General features: G+C 30.1%; 1 protein-coding gene across 1 annotated transcript in view; it reads right to left on the reverse strand.

Moving 5' to 3' along the window:
- The window catches only part of LOC145318065 (protein turtle-like), a 102,426-nt gene that overhangs the window by 54,446 nt on the left and 35,970 nt on the right, over nucleotides 1-12,010 (reverse strand). The window contains exon 5 of the mRNA XM_080159396.1: nucleotides 10,654-10,741. The gene's annotated coding sequence lies outside the window, so the exon portion shown is untranslated. The remainder of the gene's footprint in view (nucleotides 1-10,653; nucleotides 10,742-12,010) is intronic.

Genomic DNA, 12,010 nt, shown 5'->3' on the forward strand with positions numbered 1-12,010 from the left:
AATATTTAAGGTACAAAATGTGATGAGGTATATTTTGTACAGCCTTCCCTTATTCAAAGGCACCCACAAAGCACCATAGACTAGACAAATATGATTAAATGGATTCTAACCAGAAAGCATTTTTGCCTCTAAAAGTAATAGATAGCATGAAGATTTAAAAGGGCACTTCATTTACATGCTTTGTTTCTTCTGGTTTTAGGTTACCTCCTGTCGTTTTTCCATAATGAAGCCTTTTATTTGCATATGAATGAATTATTTGATTACTAAACTACCAACTTATGATGGGAAAATGGAAACAATAATGTTAAAGGAAGCCTGCAAGAAATACCACGCTTTAACTGCTGAAAGACTGCCACAAGTAGACCCAATACCCCAAATTTGAAGCCTTCAGCTTCTATAACAAAAAAGTTCTAGGCATTTTATGTACAATGAAAATTTTGAAAGAATTGCAATGCTCATGTTGAAAACTTTGAAATTAAACTACGTGGCCTAGAGACAAAATTATAAGCTTATCTTTGTCATAAATTTAGGTTTCCAGTAACTAATTATATTTTTACAATAAAAATACCCATTTTTATAGTCAAAATCTTTTTAAGAAATTAAGTTTTACTTGCGTTGTACCGAATGTACTGTAGCCAATAAGAAGGCTGAATCAGCTTAACAACCAATCACAGCTAAGCTTGTATTAGTTTACCCCTTTGTTTCCGCTATGATTTTCGTTTAAAAATGCAATTTAAATCGAATTTTTTAAATAGATTTTGACTATGAAATGTGGTGTTTTTATTGTAAAAATGTAACCAGTTACAGGCAATCTAAGTTTCTGACAAAGATAAGGTTATAATTTTGTGTCTAGGCGACGTAATTTAATATTGTTTTTTCTTTTATGAGCATTGGAAATCTTTCAAAAATTTCATTGTACATAAAATGCTATTTTGAAATGCCTAGAACTTTTTTGTTATTGAAGCTGAAGGCTTTAAATTTGGGGTATTGGGTCTTCTTGTGGCAGTCTTTCAGCTGTTAAAGCGTTTTATTTCTTGCAGGCGTCCTTTAAGCCTTTTCACCTCATTGCCCAGTTGATTGCTTGTGGATTGAATGAAGCTCTGATTGTCTTCTATGGTAATTGTAATATCAATGAAGAACTTTAAAAATTAATGGCTATTTTATTTTTTATACTGGGACCTATTTGTCTAGTCTATGATGCTTAAGGGGTGCCATTTAAAGTGGCTGTGAATTTGCAAATAACGTTATATATATAGGTAGATAACTAACAATTGAAGATAAATCTTTAAAAATATTGCCTACAAAAATGAAAAATATTTAATTAGATGAAAAACAATTTTCAAATTTTCTAAACAGAACGATACCGCGCTTATCATTATTATGAAAACTGAATAATAAATGCATTAAATACGAACAATTGCAGTGCATTTATAGGGAATTGTATTCAAAATAGATAAAGCATTGTGTATTTTTTTAAATGTCATTTAAAAGTAACACAACATGATTATCATTTTAATGATAAAAAAAGCAAAAAAGAAAATTAGCCGAAGTTCGAAAAGTAAAATGTTTTTTACCGGCACGACATTTTATTACCTCTCTTTCTATCTATCTGTCTCTCTAACCATCTCTCTCTCTCTCTCTCTCTCTATCTATCTATCTATCTCTATCTATCTCTCTCTCTATCTCTCTCTCTCTCTCTCTCTCTCCTTCTCTCTCTCTACCTAACTCTACCTAGGTTAGTTTTAAATTAAATATTATTTAATGTATAAAAAGATTATCATTCTAATCTTGTAATTTTATATTTAATTTTATTTAATTCACTAGCAACTTTTTTAATAAAAATAAAATAGCCTAAAACCTTCGCTACAGACAAAAAAAGCTTACCACTTTATAAAATAGGATATTGTTAAATCTTTTTATTAAAAACTCGACATTCTTTCTATTCTGTATTCAGGGAGGAAATGGATATTTAGCTGTTTATTACATTAGTTCCCAAAGTTAATGACATTTTATTCATTGAATAAATAACTCTGGGGACTTTTATTTAATTTTTATTGGTTGGTTCATTACTTTGTGTGTCTAAATGTTTAAACCACTAAATATAGTTTAAAAAAAGTGTAATTTTGTGTATATTTTCCTTTTGGATATCCATTAATTTATCGGCCATTGTCTTATGCCTCTCATTCCCTGGTTTTTATGTAGCAAGTGGGTTCGTGGGTGGGGCGTTAAGTGTGTGTGTGTGTTATACTACGATAGTGTGTGTGTGCGTGTGTGTGGCAAGATAGGTAAGGTATGTGTGTGTGTGTGCGTGTGTGTGTGTGTGTGTGTGTGTGTGTGTGTGACAAATTACAATAACTTTTCATTGGAACAAAAAAAATAATGTTTGTTTTTATGGAAAAACTTTAATAAAATGATTGAATTTTTTGCTGAAGTATATAGCAAATATAATACATTTTTACTTTTTAAACAATTTAATTCTTAATTATCATTCTTTCTATAGATTTAAACACTTTTTCTATTGTCTTTATACCAGCTCAAGCATACCGAAATTCGGTTCATAATTTTTTAAAATAAACCAAACTTTTTCATTACATTTTAAAGAAAGTTTGAAGACAAATATTATTAGAGATGTATTATAAAAATATTTCCTAAGTATTGTTTTTTTTGTTTTTATCTGTGAGCGAAAAAATAGCTTATTATTTCATAATTTAATTCTTGCACAGATTTTAACATTATTTTCATGTGGAAATACTCTTTGCATTTTAAACTGATTTTTTTCTAACTTAGTTGAACTTTTAAGGCATTATACTTTGAAAATTACTTTAAAAATACGAAAAGGTAAACGAAAATGCATTTTGAAAAATTAAATTCGCGATCACTTTAATATACACAAAATATACCTCTTCACATTTTGTACTTTAAATATTAAACTGCCTTCCCCTATTTCAAGGCACTCCCAAATCATCATAGAATAGACAAATATAGCCCACTATGAAATAAAAAAAGCTATTGTAAAAGTATTTTTTTTCACATGACAGTATTATGTTTGAGAGGAGGAATAGGCAGTGTTGAAGGGTCCCTTTTAGTAGTAAATATATTGAAGCATACTCTAAATCCTTAGGTTATTTAAGAACAGAGCATTTATGTATAATCTGACCAAAGGAGCATTTAACAATAATTTTTAAAGTAAATGTATGATTGTATACAAATCACACTACTATCATAATAAAAGAAATGCCTCTAGGAACATTTTGCAAATTTATTTAATCCTTTTATTTAAAACATCTATACATATATTTGACACAACATTGATAACAAAAATTATACTGAATTTAACTGTGCAATACTAATAATACATCTCTCTAAAACCATTTAAGGGTCCCTTGAGTTGTGTTTCCATAGTACATTATTCTACACTAGTTGTGATTGCCTGTTATGTTAGTTGCACTAAAATAAGCTGAAAAATATCTTTTTAGTCATTTGGTCCAACATTTTTAAACCTTAATTGCAACTTTTTCAGTTATCAATAAGCAAAATTTATAACAATAGTATAAAAAGTAGAAATTTGTCTCTATTTTGTAAGTATGAATTTTATCAATTCCATCTGTGTTAAGAGAAATGCCAACAAATCTAAAAGTTTGTTTAGCACACAATTGTGTCAATGAATTTTTGTGGTACTGTAGCAAATTTAAAAAAAGATTTTTCAGGCAATTTTTATATCAAATTTAGCAAAATTTTTGTCATAATTCTAAATAACTAAGTAATTCCAAATATATATCAAAATTTTAAAACTTGCTACAGTGAAAATTTTGAAAGATTTACAATGCTCATAAAAGAAAAAACAATATTAAATTACATTGCCTAGACATAAAATTATAACCTTATCTTTGTCAGAAATTTAGATTGCTGGTAACTGATTACATATTTATAATTAAAACACCACATTTCATAGTCAAAATCTATGAAAAAATTAGATTTAAATTACATTTGTGAACAAAAATCATAGCGGAAACAAAGGGGAAAACTAAAACAAGTTTAGCTTTGGTTGGTTGCTTAGCTGATTCAGCCTTCTGATTGGCTACAGTACCGACACTCGGTACAACGCAAGTTAAACTTAATTTTTTTTAATGATTTTGACTATAAAAATGGGTATTTTTATTGTAAAAATATAATTAGTTACTGGCAACCGAAATTTATGGCAAAAATAAGCTTATAATTTTGTTTAATTTCAAAATTTCTAACATTAGCATTGAAATTCTTTCAAAATTTTCATTGTACATAAAATGTCATTTTAAAATGCCTAGAACTTTTTTGTTGTAGAAGCTGAAGGCTTCAAATTTGGGGTATTGGGTCTACTTGTGGCAGTCTTTCAGCAGTTAAAGTGTGGTATTTCTTGCAGGCTTTTTTTAAGCCTTTTATTTGCATTCAGAAGAGGTATGATTGAATAAATTAATTACTAAAATACTAACTTATGATGGGGAAATGGGAACATCATTGCAAGCCCTTTCACCTCATAGCCCAATTGATTGCTTGTGGATTTAATGGAGCTCTAATGGTCTTCTTTGGTAATTATAATATCAATAAAGAACTTTTAAAAATATTTAGACTGTACATATTTTATTGTTTTACAATTCCACTATAAAAAGATTTTAATTGGATATCTATATTATTATTTATTAAATGAAACACCCACCACAAGTTTCTTCCTGTTCTAAGAATCATTTTATTGAGGCACTTTGACTCAACATTGATGACAAAATTATACTGAATTTATCTGTGCGTTTCTGATACTACATCTCTCTAAAACCATATAAGTGCCCCTTGAGTTGTGTTTTTATAATACATTATTATACACTAGTTCTGATTGCCTGTTATGTTAGTTGCATTTTTAAACCTTAATTGCAACTTTTTCAGTTGTCAATAAGCAAAATTGATAACAATAGTATAAAAAGCAGATATTTATCTCTTATTTTACAAGTATAAATCTTACTAACTCTGTCTGTGTTAAGAGAAATGCCAACAAATCTAAAAGTTTGTTTAGCACATAATTGTTTCAATGCAATTTTGGAGTACTGTAGCAAATTTAAAAATAGAAGTTTTAAGGCACTTTTTATATCAAATTTAGCAAAATTTAGCTTTTAAAAAGTACTAAAAACAGGTCTTTTTGCAGATTTTAAAAACTTTGTAGTGCTTGTGTGGTCGCAATTTTGCAATACAGAAAAAATATTTTGTATGGGTCATTTTTTTGCATAAATCAACAACATTTTGGCTGGAGGCATTTTCTTATGAGAAAAGGTATTTTTAATTAAAACTTTGTATTGAGCTGAAGACTGACTGTCTTAAACTTTGGCATTTTTAAGTTAATTTTTTGCTAAGTTTTACTACAAAAGAATTTAGAATCCTGTACAAACTGTATATCCTCAATAGAAAGTAGATGGTTTTTCTCCATTTTTATTTCCGGGGAATCTTGACTACATCAATTTAAAGAAAATATCTAATTTAAGAATGACATAAATGTATTTTAATACAAATCAATTTTCTTGTTGTCTTAACCTCTTTTCGAGGAAGCTTTGTGTTTATCAAGTTCGAAATTAATTCCTTATCATTATCCTAAATTAAGCGTAAATGTCGTCTTGTTTGACTTTCCTTTCATAAAGTGACGCGGTATGGATTGTTTATATGCGCCCACGTTTTTTCACTTTTGAATGAGATATGAGTGTGTGAAGATTTCGGAGAACAAAATTGGGCCTATCATTGGTCTCATAGTGCGTGAACGACCCTAGTATACCAGGGATTTGAAACCATAAGAACTTCAGGTAGAATTTGTTAATTTTATTAAGAAGAATGGTGTATAGGACGATTATATGTAGTTTTAAAAGGGCTTTAGCCAGCTAAGCATGAAACTTAATTATGATTAATATATGTTTTAGTTATTTTTTATGTGCCTTTATTTTTGCATTTAACAATGATTTATTAAACCAAATAATTTTCCTTTAAAGCCAAAGTTTCCAAAGATTCTTAACCGTAGAGAAAAATGATTTTAAAAAGCAATTAAGATTACGTGGTTATAAATAACTGGAATTATGAACTAATTGATTTTGTAATTTCAGGACTTTGAAATAATTTCATCAATAAATCTATATTCAAACCTGCTGTTGAAACTTGATGGTTCCTGGTATTGGGGGTTTGTATGTTCGCCAACAGATCTCGTGAACTTCCCGCTAATTCGGAAGTCATACTCAACCAAAGTGTCATGGTTGAGACACTTGTTGATTATCATTATCTTTTCTTGATTATGCATGTACACCTATGCAGAGTAACATAAATAGATTATTGTTTGCTTTGGTAGATGCTCCATTATCATAATTATCCAGTATTTAACAACAACAAAAAAATACTGAAGACTGCTATATTGTTTATGAACATTTTGGCCCTTTGAAGCCTCTTTTAGGTGACGGAACTTGGAATTATTATATATTTCAGTATTCTTCAAACCTGTTCTCCCCCCTCTCTTTTTCCTTTCCCCGTTCTTGGTGTAATTCTTGATAGTCTATAGGTGTTTAAAAATGCGCCATTTTTTTAAAACTATTTTGGGAGAGCGTATCTCCACCCTCGCAATTTAAAATCCCCCCAATTTTTTTTAAATATTCCTTATTAAAACTCAAATTAAAAAGTAGAAGGGCGGTTGACTTATCCCTCTCCCACCTTAAGAACACCTAGTCTTTCTTAAAATAAAAGCTATGTCTTGCATTTTTTTTTCAATTAGGTGTTTGATCATGAATTGCATATGGTTATCATATTTTTAGTAGCGAAGCTACTCTATAATTCACTTTGTCCATCAGTCCGTCCGTCCGTAACGCTATGGGGGAAATGAGATTTACTCAGCTCCTATAAAAGATAGAAAGCTGAAGTTTTTTGACAACATTACCATCATTAAGGAGCACAATTTACTATAAAACATCAATGGCGGTCGGACGGCTTTTTAGCAGGTTTTAGGCTATTTTTTTATTTTCCACATTTTTTCTCATATCTTTGGTGTTTATGGTCCGATTTTCAAAATTTTTTCAGTTAGATATATCAAAATCAAATTTTCCGTCGTTTGGAGAGCCAACAATGACGGTCAGACTGTCTTTTTGCAGGTTTTTAGCTCTTTTTATATTTTTTTACATTTTTCCCCATATCTTTGGTGTTTATAGACCGATTTTCAAAAATTTTTCAGGTTATCATATTTTTAGTAGCGAAGCTACTCTATAATTCACTTTGTCCATCAGTCCGTCCGTCCGTAACGCTATGGGGGAAATGGGATTTACTCAGCTCCTATAAAAGATAGAAAGCTGAAGTTTTTTGACAACATTACCATCATTAAGGAGCACAATTAACTATAAAACATTAATGGCGGTCGGACGGCTTTTTAGCAGGTTTTGGGCTATTTTTTTATTTTCCACATTTTGGTCCGATTTTCAAACTTTTTTCAGTTAAAGATATCAAAATTAAACTTTCCATCGTTAGAAGAAAACAACAATGACGGTCAGACTGCCTTTTTGCAGGTTTTTGGCTATTTTTATATTTTTTACATTTTTCCCCATATCTTTGGTGTTTATAGACCGATTTTCAAAAATTTTTCAGTTAAAGATATCAAAATTAAATTTCCGGTCATTTGAAGAAATCAACAATGACGGTCAGACTGCCTTTTTGCAGGTTTTTGGCTATTTTTATATTTTTTACATTTTCCCCCATATCTTTGGTGTTTATTAATCGATTTTCAATTTTTTTTCAGTTAAAGGTATAAAAATTAAATTTCCCGTCGTTTGAAGAAAACAACAATGACCGTCAGTCCCATCCACGAAATTTTGTGCTTCGCTACTTATGGATGTTGTCATCCTTGTTCTTGTTTAATTGTTATCCTAATAGGATAAAAGTTATGCTTGAAAATTGTTTTAACCCTTAATCGGTCGGGGGGCGTTCAATGTCCCCCCCCCCCCTATTATATCAGTTCCTATTAGAGCTAGAGGGCTAAATTTTTTTTGTGCAAGTCTCCTGTTTTATGACAAATTTCCGAACTTAAGTAAGTCAAAGTCAATTTTCGCTTCCTTTACCCTTTCATTTAACAACCTTAGTTTTTAGGTCCTTTATTACTTAAAAATTTCAAACGGCCGTAATTTTCTTATTTTTGAAGAAAATTTTTTTTGCAGAAAATGTTTATTTTTATGTATATTTAATATTTTAAATATCAAAATATAAATTTCAGCGGCCGCAGCTGTACTTGGCAGCTGCTAGCCGCCGCAGTCGGCGGTCGGCGGGAAAACGGCGGCGGATCTTTATGAAATTTTGATACATCATGTAAACATGTAAGAAAAGCTTAAGTTTAAAATTTGAAGCCTCTAAGTAAAAAATTTCGGCCACAGGAGCCTTTTAAAGATTTCTGGAAACCTGGAGGATCAGGACCTGCAGGATCATACCTGGAACCTGAAATTGACTTGAACACCTGTATTTAATATGAGGATGTACTACTAGAGGATATTTTTTTATTTTGGTAAGATAAAATGCTTTGTTTAAATCAAAAAATATTTTTGCTCAGTACCTGGATGATCCTGCCATGTTTGCAATTTCAAACGGCCGTAATTTTCTTATTTTTAAGAAAATTTTTTTTGCAGAAAATGTTTATCTTTTTGTATATTTAATATTTTAAATATCAAAATATAAATTTCAGCGGCCGCAGCTGTACTTGGCAGCTACCAGCCGTCGCAGTCGGCGGGAAAACGGCGGCGGATCTTTATGAAATTTTAATACATTATGTAAACATGTAAGAAAAGCTTAAGTTTAAAATTTGAAGTCTCTAAGTCAAAAATTGCGGCCACAGGAGCCTTTTAAAGATTTCTGGACACCTGGAATATCAGGACCTGCAGGATCATACCTGGAACCTGAAATTGACTTGAACACCTGTATTTAATATAAGGATGTACTACTAGAGGATATTTTATTATTTTGGTAAGATAAAATGCTTTGTTTAAATTTAAAAATATTTTTGCTCAGTACCTAGATGATCCTCCCATGTTTGCTGGCATCCTGTGCCCGCCAGAATGGAGAAATTCAAAAAATTCCAACTCTCAGTTATGTGTCATACCCATACTTAAAAAGTCACGCAGTTTGGGCTATTTATCTTTTACACACAGAAAAAAAACGGAGGGGGGGGGGTTCATGTTCAAGCCCTCCCCCCCCCCCTCGACAGTTAAGGGTTAATAGCTATTATTATACAGTGTGTTTTTTTTATGAGAACTTTTTTGAAAGCAATTTTACCTCACTTAGAGTTATCAGAATTTAATGATTAACGGCTTATTTTCTTCGTTTTTTATAACCATTAATAGAACATCAAAAAAATATTTCAGTTTTTATTAAAAAAGTACAGTAAAATAGAAAATTCAAAACCTGGGTGTCAACATCTAAAAACAATTTTAGCGCATTTTTCTCATGCTCAAATCTTCTACCCTTTGCAAGAATGGCTGCAAAACGCTTCAAAGTTGAGATCCAGAGTTAAAAATTGATACAGATACTTTTGGGGACATGTACTAGAACATATTAAAGTTTCAAGGCCATATCTCAACCAGTGAGAGAGTACTGGACCCCCAAAGTGGACTACTGAAAATTAAATTTTTTTCTTACAAAGGGTAGGAGATTTGAACTTAAGAAAAATGCGCTAAAACCTTTTTTAGATGTTGACACCTAAGTTTTGAATTTTTGATTTTACTGTACTTTTTTAATAAAAACTGAAATATTTTTTTAATGTTTATAAATGGTTATAAAAAACGAAGAAAATAAGCCGTTAATCATTAAATTCTGATAACTATAAGTGGGGTAAAATTGCTTTCAAAAAAAGTTCTCATAAAAAAAACACACTGTATGTTGCATTTTAGAAAAAAAAGTGAAAATTGAGATCAGAATTTGCGTAAATTTTGTACTCATTTGCGTAATTTTTATTTTCGGATTTTTCTTACCCGTCATCGCTTTTTAATATTTTTTTTTTTGGGGGGGGGGGAGAGAATAAATTTAAAACTTCAGATCGCTGGTAAGAAAATTCCGAAAATAGAAATGACGCAAAAGTTACGCAAATTCTGGTCTCAACTTTCACGTTTTTTTTAAAAATGCAATATATAATAATAGCTATCAAAACAATTTTCAAGCATAACTTTGATCTTATTAGGATATTAATTAAATAAGAAAAATATGATTACCATATGCAATTCGTGATCAAACACCTAATTGAAAAAAAAAATGCAAGACATAGCATTTATTTTAAGAAAGACTAAGGGCAACGCCCACTAGAAGCCTCTAAGTGTTCTTAAGGTGGGAGGGGGATAAGTTAACCTCCCTTTTACTTTTTAATTTGAGCTTTAATGAGGAATATTAAAAAAAAAATTGGGGCGGGGGATTTTAAATTGGCAGGGTGGAGATACGCTTTCCCAAAATAGTTAAAAACCTTCCCTGTACTTTAAAAAAAGCTTAATTGCACTGGAAAACCAAACAGGTGTCATTTTTTATAAAAAAATTATTTAAAAAATTGGCGCATTTGTATAAACATCAATTTTTTTTTTTGGGGGGGGGTATTCACTCCTTTATCCCCGCCCCCCTGTTGGACGTTCTTTGAATTAAATATACCTGTATTCCTTCATCGTCTAGAATGACAGGCTTTTTAGCTCTATCAAAAACTTTTAGCACTGTTGCCTCTACACGTGTTGGAGAGTTCCTGTAAATAAAATATAGATTTTTTTATAATCTAGACTTCTTTATCAAAATAGTCATAAGTCTTAAGTGAAAGGGGAATTTTATTAGTACTTTTAAATTATCTTTCATATTTTTCTCTCTAAGTAAGGTAAAATTTAGAAGAAAATAAGAACGAAAATAGCCATAACTAGCAAAGATGTATGTGACACAATAGATATATGTAACCATGCTATTTTCTTTATTTAAAGGGAGTGTAAATGTAAAAATTTCTCATCTGATTATCAAATCTTAACATTTTCTAAGCACATTTCACTACACTGATCAACCAAAAACGTCCTATTAACAAAAATATCCAGGAATAATGCCTTGATTTTATGGTATTTTGGGAGGGAAAAAGGAAAAAAACAGGGAAAATCTGAACGCTTTTTTTTATAATGTTTGTAGGGAAATTTAACTTGTCATATATAGTTGAAACAATTTACTTACTGTTAAGGATTTATTTTATGATATAAAATTGCCTATTAGTTTTTTTATAACGTAGTAATTAGGTAATAAAGACCTATTTTAAATTCGTATTATTGACAAAAAAAATACATCACTGTCTACAAAGGGTTGTATCTCATAGGTTATTTGAAATAATAATATCCTTTTTTATTGTGTTGGAAAATAAATAACCCACTTTGGAGAATTAGTTTACACTTTTATCAGACTGTTTATAAAGAAATATTGTGTCTTTATGATTTACAAATTTGTTATTAAAGGTGCGCGAGAGATGGGCCATCTAAAGTTAATTGGATACTGATAAAAAAAAACTGTTTCTGGCTTTGTTATTGTATTTGATTTTCAATAAAAAATATTGTTTATTTTATCAATTTCTAAGTAACCATACATTGCATTAGTTTAAAGCAAGGATTATGTTAAAAGTCAGCTTAACCATTAGGAAAAATCAAGAACTATGTGAAAAAGTTTAATTTTAGCTATAATGGAAGAAAAAAGCAATTTAATGCACATTTTATATAATACGGACAATTTCTTCCTTTCCCTTTACCTTATAAAAATCGTCGGAAAAGGCCATTTTTTAAGCAAACAAAAGCGCGTTTTGCTCTATCTGTGAGATATTATGAATGAGATAATGTTAAGATTTGATATTAACATGAGAAAAATTTACGTTCACAGTCCCTTTAAAGTATAATGTATAAGCTATTGAAAGAAAACTAGCATGAATCACATACAAAAAACAGATACTGTTTTTATAAAGCAATGCTGCTATCAAATAAAGCCTTCTATAATT

This window comes from Acartia tonsa, chromosome 4 (assembly GCF_053477335.1).
Source record: "Acartia tonsa isolate MP-2025a chromosome 4, ASM5347733v1, whole genome shotgun sequence".
Lineage (NCBI taxonomy): Eukaryota > Metazoa > Arthropoda > Copepoda > Calanoida > Acartiidae > Acartia > Acartia tonsa.